Genomic DNA, 17,649 nt, shown 5'->3' on the forward strand with positions numbered 1-17,649 from the left:
CCTGGGCCACATCTTGCTCATACATCACATTAGAATTAGAATTAAAATTAGAAGTCTTTATTGTTACTGAACAAGCCGAGTGAAATTTGCAATGCAGCTCTCGTGTGCAAAGAAAAGGAAGACAACAGCAACAATACAATAAAATAGATTAAACTTTAAAATACAATATAGAATACATGCCTACTTCAGAGAGGTTTTAACTGAGTCATAAATGCCAAATCCAGCACAGATTAGACCCAAACGTGGCTGGTATCTGGGTGTAAACTGGTGTAAATGTATATTGTTCATGAGTCTAGCATGCGGTACTCGCTGAACAAGAAAGTGTCCATGGAAGAACTTCATAGAGGAAGCTGCTGCTCTCCAAAAAACACTGCTGTCCTCCTTTGCTCTTCAAGCTCCAAGTACAGAACAAAATGGCACCAATAACGAATAACTAAACATCTACTGAATGCTGACGCACAGTGGAGGGAGCATCGTGAGTTTAGCCTGGAGCACTTGCCATCATTAAGCGAAGAACGTTCACAGAATCTCCTCAAGGATAATGTTGAGGTGGTTGTCCACCAGATGAAGTAGAAGCTGGGTGATTTAGCCAACCAATGGCTCTGAAATATTAAAGTAAACCCAGCATGTTGGCGGTCCAGTCAGAGTCGTGACCTGAAGCTCACGGAGATGACCAGACCAGACTGCTCTCGCTCCTGCGTGTCTGTGACGGCCGTCTTTCAAAAGACCTGTTTCAGAGGACCTGAGTCTTGGACTGCAGGGGGCAGCAGAGACCAGCATCTGCAGTGACATCAGCTCAGCGGCCTTCAGCCTGAGACACACGCACCCCCACTAGTGTTTGATTAACGCGCCTCCAATGACTGCTTTTATATCGGATCACTATCATCTCCTCAAAGACTTATATCCAGTACTGAGAGTTGAGGGGGGATGAGGGGGGATGGCATCCCCCCTGAAATAAAAACAGTCAAAATCATCCCCCCTGTAAAACTGCCATCCCCCTTTCCATCCCTTATGTCATTTCATCAATGAATGTGGTTTTACTGCTATCTCAACATATTTCAACATCACCAGAAAAATAAGACCAGAAAAATAATTATTTGACAATTTTCACCTGTTTCAAGTAAATTTTCACTTGAAATAAGTAGATTTTTCTACTTATTTTAAGTGAAAATCTACTTGAAACAGGTGAAAATTGTTGTTTTTTTCAGTGATGAGTCTTGTTTTAAGTGTAATGAGATTTTTTTTACTAAAATGAGACATTTTAGCTAGAACTAAGACAAATATTCTTGTTAAGATTTTGAGTTTTTGCAGTGATCCATTTTACTTATCCTGTGAAGGACAGAGTCATATTGATAAATTCAGAAAACTGTTTTTTATTTTTGTGTATTTGATGTATTTGATGTAAGCCCAGTGGATATTTAAAGCTTACAGAAGGCTGCATTTAACTGCTGCTATGTCATTCCTGCAGTATTTCTGCAGGTGTTTTGGTCAGTGCTATTATTTGTAATATATTATATTATTTGTAATCAGCACATATTATCTGTCCCCATATGATAAAATCCACCATCCCCCCTTGGGGGGGGATGGATTTTTTTTTACAACTCGAGTACTGCTTATATCGTCACAGAAGTCAGACATAAACTTATTCACTCAACTTTCCCAGAGATTTTCCTTGAACTCATTTATCATTTTAATTTCATATATGTAAGAGTAAGGGATCTCCTTTTAATCACTTAGCTTTTTTGTGTTAGAACATAATAAATCACTCTGAGGAGGGTCATAAAACTCCAAACTATCTGGACGCTTTACAGTGTTTTAAAAAAAAGAAATGTTCACAAGTGGAAACATACAAGTCAGCTGTCAATCTTCCTAGGAGAGAAAATCCAGTATTTACCTCGGAGTCGGACCATTCGATACTCCAGGAATCCAATAGAGCTGCATCTCAGCGCTTTCAGGCCTCACCGAGCGGGCTTTCAGAGTCACATGATTGTTATTAACAGTTCAAACTCACTGATGTGTCACAGAGCCAATGCTGAGTATCTGCACTCAATGAGAGCTTCTTCTTCTTTAATTTGTGTTCTGAACAAATCGTCACACAAACGCTTCCACTGTTTGATAAGATTGCATTGGAGATGTTTGTTTTAAGGTCCGGGACCGTGTTTGGAGGAAACCAAACACAGAATTCCAGCAGATCTTCTGGGAGGAAACCCGGGTCAAGCAAGATATATAATCTCTCCATTGTATCCTGGTCTGCCTTGGGACCTCCTCCTGGTTACATATGGTAAGAACTCCTCCTCAGGTAGGCAGCAGGAGGCTCCACCCACCTCAGTCCTGACGTGGACTTTTTAACTCTTTACGCTCGAAAATCTTCAAGTCACCAACAAGTCTGTCATTTATTTGTCCATGTTTATTTTAAGAACAACAAATGACCCATTTACCGACAGGAAAACAGCCGCTACTTGTCACATGTTCATGAAGTAGGAGTACCGGTGTAGTACCGGTGAGGGCCTATCGAGGTCGCTGGTGATCTGAACCCGACTCCTTCCAGATTAAAGGACAGTGTGTCTCTGAGTTTATGAGGTCTCGGAGCAGATTTAGTGTACTGCAGCTGTTCCCTTTTGACACCTGAGCCGACCAGCTGGGACTGTTGCAAAACCCCCGAAACGCAGAGACAGAAATGGACCAGCGGAGTAAATCAACCAGCACCCTGCTCACACTCGACCTCATGCTCCGCTCGTAGCTAAAATCACAACAGTGATCAAAAAGCTAGAATTGAGAAAACAGTTTGATTAAAAAGTGTCATGGAAATTTCATCCATCACCTGTAACCCCCCTTCCAGCGTCAGAGTGTGGTGCCGGAGCTTATTCCATCTACAGGTAAAAGGGAGGTGCTCACGCCGGACCGGGCACCAGTCCATCACAGGGCCATGTAGACAAAAACACAGATGAACTGGTCACCTCAGTGGAGAGTGTGGGGTCTGGAGAGAGGCTGGGTTGGGGGTGAGGTACCGTGAGTTTCAGTATCTCCAGGATCTCTGGCTGCCTAGTGCGTAGGCGCCTGGTTATTGGCTGATCTATGTGGGAAAAGCTGAAAATGCCCTGACCTTTAAGAGTGGCAACCCGCAATTAATTTCAGCAACACATGGCACCCCCCTTGTTAAAGGTCTACGGAGACGGCCTGGTTAGCAGGAACAAGTCACCGTCATGGTTGAAGTTGGTCCTAGTTAGCAATCGTGGTCTCCGCTGGTCTGTGACTCACCACACCACTGACCGGCGTTACATCTGGGTTTTGAGGGCATTGCATGTGACCACGGCACCCAGGAAGTGTCAAAATATACCCTCGAGATGGGTCATTAGGTCTGTCTCTACTCTCCTATCAGACTCTGGTAATGAATAAGTCCTGGTGTGTCTTCTTGTGTGCAGGGAGGAAAACAAGACATCCAGATCTGTATCTCTTCAGGACCTGGATACACACTGATGCTACTGAATTCATGTCAGGCTGAGCTTGTTTTATTTGGACCTGAGTGACTCAGGATCAGACTTTGAGCTGCTCTTGATGCGATTACTTCAGCTGCTCTGAGGGACCTTGGAGTTGTCTCTGAGGATTTGTCCCTTAGTTTAGACATGAAACAAGTTTATGTGGCCGAGGTTACCAAGGATCTCCTCACCACTTCCACGGGATTTAAGAGGGTGCTGCCAATCACCCATCTTGATGGACTGATCATCCATCAGGTCTGGAGCATTCAGACGTGGGTTGAGAGCATCAAAATATAGCCTTGGCCCAACTAAGTGCGCAGACTGGTAGTTTGCCCAAAAAGATTACCACTGACCTTAAAGATGCTTTTGTCTACTCGAATCGTAAGAATGAATCATCCTTTCTGCCTTAGAGTCATTATGCTTCCTCTGTTTCATTGTCATTCTGCATCGAGACGCCCCATATATGTTGTGACCCTTTTGCGTACAACTGTTTAATTAAATCTAATGAAAACTGGATCATCTCTCAAGCCTTATTCTTGGTAACTTAGACAATCAGTTTAGACACTCAGTTTCAGTCCAGTTATTCACCTAGTTGGAAAGAACACATTGAAGAGCTTATACGTTTTTCTACAACATTTTTGGCGACCACAAATGGACACGGATATGGAAGGAATGACATGTTTCCATCAGGATGCTATGACCGTTGACATGGCGTTTTTGAATATCTCTGAGTTGTTGATCCCATTGAAGAATGGGGGTGTTAGGGTGTTACTGATGATCCACAGGTTTGGCTTCCCAATTCAGATGGATACGGTTGTTTACAACGTCATGTGTGGGTTTGTGTCAACCATGCTTACCAGGTTTTGCCTCTGAGGTGGTGTGGTACTAGTTATCTTCCAAAACTCCTCCCACATGTGGGCATTTAGTGTATGATAAGTTGTCGTACCATCACACTAATTATCCACATTTTTATTCCAACATTCGAGTTTCTAAGTGTGACCTTGACAGTATTTCCACAGGGGCCATATTCCTTGGGGTATCGTACCTTGGTGGGGTATGGTTAACTTTGGTCATCGTATTGATGATTTAGCTCTGGATCTTGAAAAAGTCACAGCACTGACCTCTAAGGGTCTCCACGCTTTCTCAGTTGAGGAGAAGGCCCTGCGTAATGTTGCATTACAGAACAAATTAGCCTTAGATCAAGTATTGGCAGTCCAGGGGGGTGTTTATCACATTGTTGGAGAAACCTGTTGCACATACTATACGTCCCAGATGTTACAGGCCCAAAAAGCCTGCGACTCCTCGGAAGCCTGGGGGTTCGATGCATGGCCGTGGTTAACATCAGGCTCCTGGTATTCTGTGGTGCTGAAACTGTGCTTTCTATTTTTTACTTTAATCTGTATGATTTGAATTTTGTGCTGCTATTTGAATCCATGTGTACGTTCCATGATTATGAGAGCAATTAATGCTTCCTTCACGATGGCTCCAAATCTTTTTACTGCCCAGCAACTTCCTTTCCGGATATAAACTGGCAGGCAAATCTGAGCACAGTTCAGAAGATAAACTGTGATGTGTTTTTACAATTATTCCTTTATTTTTGTAGTTTAGTGGATTCTGTTTTTTCCCCCTTAATCAAGGGTTTTACCCATAGAGAAAGTAGTTTATTGCTAGTAGGTCTTTTACAGACCGTCCTTTCTGGGGTCTGATGTCTGGCTTTTCAAGTGACCACAAAGGTGAGTGGTGCTGCATCTTTAGAGGGATTCTATGAACTTTGCAACACCCTTTGCCTCTGTGGTGTAGTAAGTGATTCTTTTGAAAGAAAAAAAATCGCCAAGAGGGAGAATGCCAAGTGGGTAAGACATAAGCTTAGATCTTAGAGAGACAATTTATAGCTTTGAAAAGGTTATTGCAGCGCTGATTTCTAATCCAAAACAAAACGAAATGTATTTGAACTGATTTGAAGGTGATAAAAAGCATTTCTTATTTCATGTAACTGTAATAACAGCGAAAAAGGTGTGGGAGAACCCCATCTCTCTAACTCTCAAAAAAAAAAGGGGGGGGGGGGGGGGGGGGGGGGGACAAATAAATAAATAAATAATAAAATAAAATAAATGAATAATGAAAAATTAAAAATTGGAAAGCTTCTCCTCAGCGGGCAGACCCCCTCCTCGGGTCTGGGAGTTGCCCAGACTAGGAGAAGCACAGGAGGTCAGATCCACAATGGGCCGACAGCCTCCTTTGGGTCAGATTGCGGTCCAAGATGCGATCCCCCCTGACTCTAAATCACATTAGACAGAATTAAACAATCAGGACGGGAAGCGGGGGAAGGGGAATAAGGGAAAAAAATAAATAAAATAAATAAAAAAAAATATATATATATATATATACACATATAAAAATTTCAAAATGCTTAAAATAAAAAAGGGAGGGGGGCTTTCCTTTCACTGCCGTCCTACCTGCCTCTTGCTGGGGCTCCCGGTCGGGCAGCTGGAGTCTGGTGGGGGCCTCCTGCTCGCTTCCCTGATGCCCCGGTCTGAGGCTACAATTGGCACAGGCTCACCAAAATTGGACAACAGAAGATTCGAAAAACGTTACCTGGTCTGATGAGTCTCGATTTCTGCTGTGACATTCGGATGGTATGGTCAGAATTTGCCGTCGACAACTTGAAAGCATTGATCCATCCTGCCTTGTATCTATGGTTCAGGTTGGTGGTGGTGGTGTAATGGTGTGGGGGATATTTTCCTGGCACTCTTTGGGCCCACTAGTACCATTTGAGCATTGTGACGATGCCACAGCCTACCTGAGTATTGTTGCTGACCATGTCCTTCCCTTTATGACCACAGTGTACCATCTTCTGATGGCCACCTGGCTACTTCCAGCAGGATAAAGCGCGAATAATTTCAGACTTGTTTCTTTTTTTTTTTTATATTTTATTTTTATTTAGTTTTTCAACAAAAACAAAACATAAGACAGACAGGGTCATCACAGGTGTATAGAAATGCATGTTGTTAAAACAGGATTGAATGGGTCCGGGTTACATTTTTATCAAAATGTACTGGGTCCTTAGTGTCCATGTGTGCAGGTTGGGGTGCTAGAGGATTTTAGATCCTTTACTCTTTTCTTGTAGATCCTAAGCGTTCCGTAGGAAGATGGAAGATGTCTCCCATTCTTACATAACTCAAAAGTCCATTCTTTTTGTGCAGAGGGGAAATACAAAAACAATGGCATATTTCTTCACATATACAGAAAATCATTTTAGGTTCAAATAGGACTTCCATTTTTCCCAGTATTTTTCACCTTTCTTGGTAGCATGTCTCAAAGAAAAAGTCAATCGTTCCATATTGTAGATGTCATTAACTATTTCAATCCATTCAAGGATTGTAGGAGATTCTTTACTCAGCCATTTCCTGGTTATTGCTTTCAGACTTGTTTCTTGAACATGACAATGAGTTCACTGTTCTCAAATGGCCTACACAGTCACCAGATCTCAATCCAATAGAGCACCTTTAGCAGTGAACGAGTTCAAGTGAACGCGTTCATTGAACACGTTCATTTCTGTGAGAACGTTGAACTGAATGCAACATATTTGCAAATAAAGAACTTGAACGTGAACTTGTTCATTCTGCAGATGACGAACTGGAATTTGAACCGTTCAGATTATGTGAGTTTCAGCTTCACTGTTTAGGTCCAATTATTACGGAATAATCGTCCTTCTCATTTCACGAGCGGGCGCCGCGCACATTTAAAATACTCGATGAGATGACGACTTCACACTACATTACCCACAATGCAGCGCACACTAGCATAGCAACGGGCACCAGCTCTATGGCAACGGCGGCCCGAGTCCGGTGCAGTCTTTACATGACCAGTGAAGAGAGAGACGCTGCGGACGCAGCGTGAATGAGCCATCAGATGATGATCCGCTTATCATTATCTGCAGGAATTTTACACATTGTCTCCCAAAGATTCCGACGGTAGAAATCTAACCTTTCTGTGCAAATTATGACCACTGCGCTGAGAAAACAAGTCCGAGCGTCTGCCTCGTCAACTTTTGAATCACATTTGAAACATCATGTGGAGTTAAAGCATCCGTCCAGTGTGAGAAAATATCTGCGAGTCAAGACAATCAAAAAAAGTCATCAGGAAAGACCAAGAATACCCCAACAGCCCCAAACGACCCCAGTCACACAGACTGCAGCCTTCAGAGGTTTGATTTCCCAGAAACAGGTAGACAAACTTATAATGGACTACATTGTTGGAGCTTTACAGCCTCTGGGTAAAGTTGAGAAGCCACTAGGACAATACATGATTGTATACAGCAGGAGTCTTCAACCCTGGTCCTGGGGACCCCTGTCCTGCATGTTTTAGATTTTTCCTTGCATCATCACACCTGATTCTAATTAATGGTCATCAGGGACGCCACTAGGCCCTTTTTGGGGGGGGCTTGAGCCCCCCCAAAAGAAGTCTCAGCCCCCCCAAAAAAATAGAGACCCCCCCCCCCCCCCCCCCTCTGGTGGTCATTACTAGCAGTTTCTGATTACACTCAAAGTTATGTTCTTAGGGTGTGCTGACAAACATTTAGGGGGGTTCAGCCCACCAAGGGGCCCCTGACTCAGCCCACCCGAAAAGTTTCTAGAACCACTACTGCCAGGCGCTCCCTCCTCCATACATGTGCCTAATCCCTTCACTTCACACAGGTCACACACACACACACACACTAGGGTTGCCACCTTTCAGAAATAGAAATAAGGGACGCCCTGATTTCAGCAGCACAGGAGCCAAAAAAAAAGACCTAAAACTTCTAAACTGAATAAAAATGTGTTTATTTTATATGAAAAACAAAATGCTTTGATTAAAGTTTAAAATGCTTTAATAGCATTGAACTTTCATGACTGTAGAGACAGACAACCATATAGCAACTGAGATAGCCTCCTATGCTACGTATGTCCACATCAGCCCAGATGTATAATATACATACAGGTGAAGAATATGGTGTAAAAGTTAATTTATTTCAATAATTCAACTAGAATATGGTGTAAAAGTTAATTTATTTCAATAATTCAACTAGAATATGGTGTAAAAGTTAACTTATTTCAATAATTCAACTAGAATAGGGTGTAAAAGTTAATTTATTTCAATAATTAAACTAGAATATGGTGTAAAAGTTAATTTATTTCAATAATTCAACTACAATATGGTGTAAAAGTTAATTTATTTCAATAATTCAACTAGAATATGGTGTAAAAGTTAATTTATTTCAATAATTCAACTAGAATATGGTGTAAAAGTTAACTTATTTCAATAATTCAACTAGAATATGGTGTAAAAGTTAATTTATTTCAATAATTCAACTAGAATATGGTGTAAAAGTTAAAGGTGACCTATTATGGCATTTAATGTATATTTTAAACAGGCCTTGAATGTCTTAAAAACAATCTAAAGCTTGTTTTTTCTACATAAATCATAAATCCAGCCTGTGGGCCCTGTCACTAGTTTTACCGCTTCTAACCTCTTTTTCTGCGCCTCAATTTTAGGGAAGGGGGGGGTATGATAATGAGGCTCTGTGCTGATTGGCTCCCTGAATGACGTGTAGCAGGGGAGGAGCATAAACCTCGCTCCGCCAGAGCAGCCCGAGCCTGTAAATTATCACAACACTGAATTTTCACAAATGGAAACTTTATTGTTAAAAAAATAAAATATGAGTTGTATATAAATAACATTTATGCACTATTTAAGCCGGATCTACCCGGCGGATGCTGAACGCTGGCCCCGGAGCCACGCCGGGAGCAGCGCTGCTGGAGCAGCGCGCGTCACCGCGGCTTTAACGGGGGAATCTGACCGGTTCCGACCGGCCGAGACCGCAGGAACCGGCCTGGACTGGTAGTAGGGACTCCCGGGGACCGACAGGCGGAATTTCAGCCGGATCTGCCCGGCGGATTCTGCGCGACGGGCGCTGCAACTCCACGGCGGGCGCACAGATCGGCTCCGGGGCGCATCCGCGGCGCATCGCCCGTTACCGGGGATCAAACCGACAGATTTGCCTGAAAATCTCGGATGGTGAAGCTGGTCCAGCATGGGACAGACCCCCGAGGACCCAGCTCCCAAACCACCCGGGAACCTGGATGATTTAATCCGGATCCGCTGCGCCGCGGCGCCGCGTCCGACTGGCTCAATGAAAGGACCGCTCCAGCAGCGGAGAGAGCTGGTTGTGGGCGTGGTTTCAGCAGCGGAGGCTGAACCTATGGAAATCTGCTCCCGTCGTGACGTCACGACGGGAGCAGATTCTAATGAGAAGGGTATGGCTGCAGACCATGGATGTATTATATAACTGGATACCGGATCGAAAATGGCCGCCCATTCATTTCAATGGAGTTTGCTCACCCAGCGCATCCGCCGAAAAAATTTCTGACTTCCTGGTTTACTTCCTGGTACACGGGCCCATAGAGCATGCGCAGTTGAGTCACCTCCCATGATGCTCTGGGGCCTCCCATCATGCCCCGGGGGAATGTGAACGAGCCCTGCGCGCTCTGGACAAGCGCTGCGCGCTCATGAGTCCTTCAGACCGGTAATGATAGATGTACACAATGAAATTAGGGATTTATAGGGCAAATCAACCGATGCTGTTCTCAAAGTCATGGTTATAGACTATACATGGTTCATTTGTGTGTTTTTTTTAATTAAAGATAAAACGAGTCATTTTTATTTAAGATGAGACCCCCCAGGTTAATAGGCTAAAATAGGATAAAAATGTAAATAGCAGGTATCACCATGAAACTTCCCAAGTTTATTACTTACATTAAGACAAATATTTTTTGTATTACAAGTTTTGTCAAGTATTATGTTTAAATATGTCAAATATTATGTTTAAATGTGGTTAATTTGTGGAGTTTAATTTTTTTGAGTAAGGATAAAACGAGTCATCTTTATAAAAACAAACAAACAAAAAAACACATGGGATTCCCCACAATAACACAAGCTGTCATATGCTATTTATCTATATACCTTTGGGTAAATCTTTTTGTCTATTAATGATCGTGCAGTCCGAATGTTAGGCGTAATTAACTTTGCATTTTCTCTGATTCTTTTACAGCTTCTGGGCTCACATTAAGTGTTATTCCTGCCTGATATCTTATTTTCACAAACCATACACCGTTGGCTACAACGGAAATGTTTAAGTACAAGAATGACAAACCATTATTATTCTTGCTATTAAACATTTCCGTCTGTGATCCCCCTGGTCAGGGCGTTTAGACCGAGTGTGACCTGAGCGTCCCACCTGAGCTCTGTGCCATAGCGCGCAGCTCCAGCTCAATGAATGACAGAGGGTCTCCTGCTCAGCTGCTGCTCAACACTGATCAGAGCAGCTCCCCCTCGTTTACTGAGGTTTTATTATAAACCCAATGTCTTTTGTCATGGAAAAAAAAATTAAGAGACCACAAAAACACACCTTTGAGCCGTGTTTTCCACTTTTCTGAGTGATTATTCCGCCGAACGGCTTAGTTTCAGCCATCCTCGTTCCCGAGACACACACGACCGCGCTTTGCGAGTGCACGGACAAAGCCGTGACGTCACGCCCAGAAAGAGACTTTTCTTTGACTTTTCTGGCCGTTATAAAACATTTTTGACGGATATAAAGTCCATGACTTAAAAATATAGAATACAAAGATTAGTAATTGCCGGTGATTACAGCTGGAGGTTTCCTGTGAACAGTTTTAGAGGCTTCTCTTTTACTATTGCGGTCTATGGGAAAAAAGCTTTCTGGGCCCCATGGGATTTTTTGTTGCAGTACCGCGGCTGGCCACTGGAAAAAATCGGCGTGCCTGCTGAGGGCGAGACTGGGGGCCTGCTGCAGACCCGGAGGCAGCAGATCTGAGCAGCAGATCTGAACCGCAGTTCTAGACGTCACAGAGCCCCCTACTGGATTACTTTATAACTGCAACTAAATCAACAGTTCAGATCGAGACTTCTCGTTTTTTTCCGGCAGCGTGCTCTTTTCTCCTTTTCTCAAGATGGATGACGACCGGAGTGTGAGTATTACCGTGAATCACATTTTTTGTGTATTCTTTTCAAGATATATTGGCACTTAATTGATCTGCAAAAGTGATTTAATCAATCAGTGAAATGCCTAACATGATCCACAAACTATATTGTTAAGTTAAATTTGACAGAGAAATTAACGTTAATGACTCTATTTGCCACGATAGTCAGAAAAGTGCGTAGGCTAAAATGTTCTACTTGGGATGTGGATTACATGAGAAAAGCATGAAGGTCCTATATATATATATATATATATATATATATATATATATATATATATATATATATATATATATATATATATATATATATATATATATATATATATAAACATGAAACTTGTCTGCAATATATATTTTTCATTTATTATGTGCAATAAGAACATGATCCCTGGTATATTACCAATCATTACCAAGATTAATCTTGTAAATAATGTCATGGTTATTATATTGATTATATATTTTTACTATTATTGTTAGGGTTGTTATTTTTTTCGTCCCAATAATTCATTGTTCATATATTGTTTGTTATTGCTACTTTTTATTCATATTATACATTATGTGTGTTTATATAACTATTCACATTTATATCACTATATAGCCTATATTTAGATATTTTGTGGACAGAAATTTAGCTAATCCAGTGCATAAGATGAAAATGTATATTTGTCCGTTATTAGGTTTTGGCCCAGTTTTGTCTGTAAAACAGTGTAAAAATATTAACTTGGACTAATTGAACACTCTTTTTTAGGTACACATAACAATCCAGAAAGGAAGGGCCTTGCCCCAACTTCACAGATGCACATCATGCTGCAATAACTACCACTGTCCATTCTGCAGCCCTACAGTTTACTACCCCTCCCCGTTGAACAAATGTCAGATACACATGGATCTTCATTTTAACAGAGCTGTTAGCCATGAAGGTAAAGTTTGAAAACATTCTCCCTGTGTGTGTGCATGTAGTGCATGCTGGAACTTCATTGTTGATGCAGGATTTGTATTTTTAAGTGACAATTTGTAATGGAAAACTGATTATATAATAATATTTATATCTATGTGCTTATGTTTAAGAATACACCATTCACAGATGTGGACTGGGATGTCGGCCGCAGCTGCATTATCACTGTCCATACTGCAGTTCAACAATAAAACGGAAAGACGATTTTATTAAACATATACATTGGTGCAAGAAGAAACCAGGTTCCAACCCTACAGTCCCACCAACCACCACCATCACCTCCCTGGTGTTGATTGTGATTTGTATTGAGTGTTTTTTCAGCTGTTTTTTTTCTCTGCAGATCTCCTTAATGTGGGATGTGACTGCACCTGCACTGAATATATATTATACTGTACATTTCATCAAGATGAGACAATTGTTTACCCCAAGTTATATTGTTAAATAAATGTTATATTGTTCTGTTTGGGAACTTTGGACTTAATACTACCATACTTACCATTTCAGTATATCAAAGTGTTTTTATTTCTTTATTTCTTTTTTTAACAATTACTACAACAAAAGTGAGGACTTGACACCCAAATACACTATGTTGTAGTGGGTTTGATCAATGCTGTTCAAGTTTTGGGGGTAATATATCCCACTAAACGCCACATCTTAGTCCTCTCTGTCAGTGGCAAGACAGTTGTCATCTTCTCTGTCCCAGTCTCTTTTCATATTCACGCAATTGCAACACCTTTATAATTCTGTGCATATAACAGTCCTGCAGAGACATGGTAAAATACCAAGCCTCAATCACGACATTATCTATGATGTTTATGGTTGCTCAGTGTTTAAATATATATTTATTGTCATTAGGCTAAAAACAAGTCAAGACTCATTTTTTTATATTGCCTCATTCATGATTTAAAGAAATAAATTAAAATTTCACCTTAATTTGATAACAGTCTTAACTGCACCTACTGGTGCTGCCTATGATCTAAATCTCTTGCCACAAAAAAAAGAGCCTACCAGCAAAGACCTATGCTCTACAAATGACATCTGAAATAGTGCTGAATGAGCTACGAATCCCTGCCGTTTACCCTGGAAGTAAGTTCTTTAATTATAAGCTCCATCCTCATTATCAATTAAATCTTCATATATTGAGCCTCATTATCAATTAAATCTTCATATTTAAGCTCCATGCCTCCTTATCAATTAAATCTTCATATATTTATTAAGGTGGAACGCTGATTTAGTTGCAGTGCAGTTCTACTAGTTGCAGTTCTACAGTCATCCAGTAGGGGGCTCTGTGACGTCTAGAACTGCGGTTCAGATCTGCTGCTCAGATCTGCTGCCTCCGGGTCTGCAGCCGTATACTATTGATTCTAATCGGCTCAAAAAAAACCACGTGACACTGGGGGACTCTGTCCGGCGGGGGTTAGAGACCTTGCAGAAATTCATGGTATTTTGTCTCCCCTGTGCTGGCAGGGTGAGGGGAGACCACTTTATATATGTTAAAACAAGAAAAAACGTGTTTTTCATAATAGGTCCCCTTTAATTTATTTCAATAATTCAACTAGAATATGGTGTAAAGGTTCATTTATTTCAATAATTCAACTAGATTATGGTGTAAAAGTTAATGAAAATACGGTACAAATCGTGTCCCGTATTAGTTCAATACGGGACGCAACATTTTTTTCTCAAATAAAGGACAATTACGTATTTTACGGGACGGGTGGCAACCCACACACACTGCAGCAACGAAGTAGCCCTTCACAGTCAACAATCGTTCTCCCCAGTCCCCACTCATGATGAAACTGTGAGGTGAGCATTGAGCAGTCAGAGTCGTTATTACTCAATTAGCGCATATTGATATGCAAATTAGCGCATACCGTTGTAGTAGCTAAACAAAATAACTTGTCACTGTGCCTGCCAGACAGGTGACTATAGGCAAGGCTACCATGACACACCCAGCCAGCCAGCCATCATGCTAGCTCGCAGGAAAGCGGGTCTAAATGGATGCAATGTATTTTGAGAAACAATATGGGCATAAGTGAAGAACATATTTTCAAACGGGTCTCTTGTTTTCTGAATGAAATTAAGCCCTTCAGAATCGCAAGTGGCTGCTTTACACAGCCTGTCTGATCTTTCTTTCTTTCTTTCTTTCTTTCTTTCTTTCTTTCTTTCTTTCTTTCTTTCTTTCTTTCTTTCTTTCTTTCTTTCTTTCTTTCTTTCTTTCTTTCTTTCTTTCTTTCTTTCTTTCTTTCTTTCTTTCTTTCTTTCTTTCTTTCTTTCTTTCTTTCCCTATTTTGAAGCCTACCAACTTCTAACCAGTCAGATTTGTAGAAAATGTGTATGATTGATTGCTATATAAGCTGATTCACACACAAGAGTTTGAGTGAATCCAAAAAGAGACAATTTGCATGAATGTGTGATGAAATGGCCTTAAGTAGCCTAAGTAAATAATACAATGTGATTTTCAAATGTTCGTTTCCAAGACAATTAAGTCTTAAAGTACATTTTCTCAGATTTATTGGTGTCTTTCTAGTCACACAATTGAATAGTCAGTGTTTCCAATACACTGATCTATTTGTGGTAGTAGGTACACCCTAAATAGATTTTGACCTCCACAAATACTGCCACATAATAATTTCAACTAGTTGACTGCAAACTCCTGCTTTAGCTTACAGTATATTATTATCTTGTTGGAATATTATTCCAGCCAATAAGTTCCATTTGATTTGATTTAATTTTACTTTTGTTTTGCCTACAAAGCAAAATGTTACTTTACTTGAGTCTCCCCTGAAGGGATTTTGGTATTATTTATGCAAGCAAAATTCTACCATAACCTGTATGCAGAATATATATAGGGAAACAATTATTTTTTCATCGCTGTAAAACCACAGAACAGTAAAGAAGATATTGATGTGTATAGGTCTTCATAGATCTAGTCTCTTCATTTTGACCTCAAAGTGCACCAGATTGATCCATTTTTAGTTCAAATCTACAAATTTTTCTTCCCGGGGGGGCATGACCGGACCCCCCTAGGGGTTCTGTGGTCCATGAACTTTGGGGAGGCTGAGCCCCCCCAAAGCTCTGATGCTAAAATCGCCCCTGATGGTCATCATCACTTCATCATCCAGGTCTGCACAAGTCTGTTAATGACAAAGTCATTTTTATCAGGGTGCTGAAGCAGGGGAACATCAAAAACATGCAGGATAGGGGGTCCTGAGGACCAGGGTTGGAGACCACTGGTATACAGGGAACAGTGTTAGGATAGGGTTGCGTTTCATTCATACTTTCACCTAAAAATATTGAAATGAACTGAATTTGAACTAGTTCATAATGATGGTGAGCTATGAATGTGAACTGTTCATTTTTAAACTATGTGAACTGAACTTTGAACTAGTTCATTAGAAGTTTGAACTTGCACAACACTGACCTTTAGGATGTGGTGGAACGGGAGATTCCCATCATGGATGTGCAGTTGACAAATCTGCAGCAACTGCGTGATGCTATCATGTCAATTAGGGCTGGGCTATATGGACCAAAAGTCATATCTCGATATTTTCTAGCTAAATGGCGATACTCGATATATATCTCGATATTTTTTCTGTGCCTTAATTGGGGTTTCCCCCAAAGCATTATAGCATAGCATCTCTGTTAGCTTCATTTTTTTCTGAAGCAAACTCTTAAAAAAACAGTCAGTTTTAATACAAAGCCTCGTGCCAAATGTCACAGGTTCCTTTATTAACAGAGGTCTGCACAATATCAAAATGTATAAAACAAATGAAATAAAAATAAACTGCCTGCATATATAGAATAAAAATGCTTCTTGAATAAAATAAAACAAATATCCCTTTCCTGCATAACAATTAAATTAAAATACAATGTGCAATTAATACAATGTAGACAGTAACAGGCAGACTTTTCCACTGAGGTTGACAGTTGTGCAAATAACAAAACATGTGTGCAAATCTCAAATAAAACATTCAAGTCAATTTGTCACAAAATAAGCTATATCAAAATAATAAATAATAAAAAAATGTAAAAAAAAAAAAAAAAATGTAAAAAAAAAAGAACATTTTTTTTTTTTTGTTTAAATCGATATAAACGATATTGTCTCCTACCATATCGTATTTGAAAATATATCGATATATATTAAAATCTCGATATATCGCCCAGCCCTAATGTCAATATGGACCAAACTCTCTGAGGAATGTTTCCAGTACCTTGTTGAGTCTGTGCAACAAAGGATTAAGGCAGTTCTGAAGGCAAAATGGGGGTCCAACCCAGTACTAGCAAGGTGTACCTAATAAAGTCACTGCTTTTCTTAATCAGCCTGATCTCAGCTGGACACAAAAACAAAGTACCTTCGGACGGCTGAAATACTAAAGGAGAAAGTGGCAGAGACACAGAAAATCTCCCTGAACGGCACGATCCACGTTTCTCCCTCGCTGAGCTCGTCCCTGCAGAACCAGCTCCTAGTGGAGGGGTGGAAGATGGATGATTGACAGCTGAGTTACTAAACAGCATTACCAAACCGTGTTACCAAAGCATGGCGGAGCTGCCGGCTGTATCTGAATGTTTCAGAGCATGAGCAAGTCAGCACGACTGAACAATATGAAGCTCCGTCGGTAAAGGAGGCCTCAATAAATGAGGGCCAACATAAACAGAGTTTGTTGGTTTGTTGTAAGAAGCAGTCAGCCGGCGGCGATGGTGTTGCTGGTGGACGGCTGGGGTGGGGGTGGGTGACTGACAGGGACAGACTCTGCCTCCTTTTTTGTCAGCAGTTATTTAATGAGTCAGGGGCTGCTGCAACTTCAACAAAGTTAAACTATTTTTCTTTTTTTTTTCACTGATTTACCAAACAGATGCCCCCGGAAGCGGGGAAGCCTCGTTGCTGTAAATCACAGGTTTGCAGACGGATCAAATCAAAGCTAGATCTACAGCTGCAGTCCGACTGACAGGCTGGAAGTTGCATAAATGGCTGCCGTGTCCCATCATCGCCCCTGGGTGTCACGGGAGCCAATGGGGAGTCTCTGTGAGGTTGTGATGCAGGTCGCCCCCTCAGTATAAAACCCTAAACCACCATCTGGGCCCTCCTGAGCAGTTGGAGCATTCCCAGCCTCGCCTCGGGTGGAGGGATTGCGAGGAGGGAAAGCAAAACTACACGGCCTACCTCTGTGTAGTTTTGTTT

The 17,649-nt window shown here is 41.1% G+C and overlaps 1 long non-coding RNA gene across 1 annotated transcript; it reads left to right on the plus strand.

Moving 5' to 3' along the window:
• The first annotated feature begins 11,344 nt into the window (after positions 1 to 11,344).
• LOC133446522 (uncharacterized) lies at positions 11,345 to 12,743 on the plus strand. The gene is made up of 3 exons (XR_009782844.1): positions 11,345 to 11,503; positions 12,264 to 12,435; positions 12,584 to 12,743. It is a non-coding gene; the product is annotated as an uncharacterized LOC133446522 (long non-coding RNA).
• Positions 12,744 to 17,649: the final 4,906 nt, after the last annotated feature.

The sequence above is a fragment of the Cololabis saira genome, chromosome 6 (assembly GCF_033807715.1).
Source record: "Cololabis saira isolate AMF1-May2022 chromosome 6, fColSai1.1, whole genome shotgun sequence".
In the NCBI taxonomy this organism is placed as follows: Eukaryota; Metazoa; Chordata; class Actinopteri; order Beloniformes; family Belonidae; genus Cololabis; species Cololabis saira.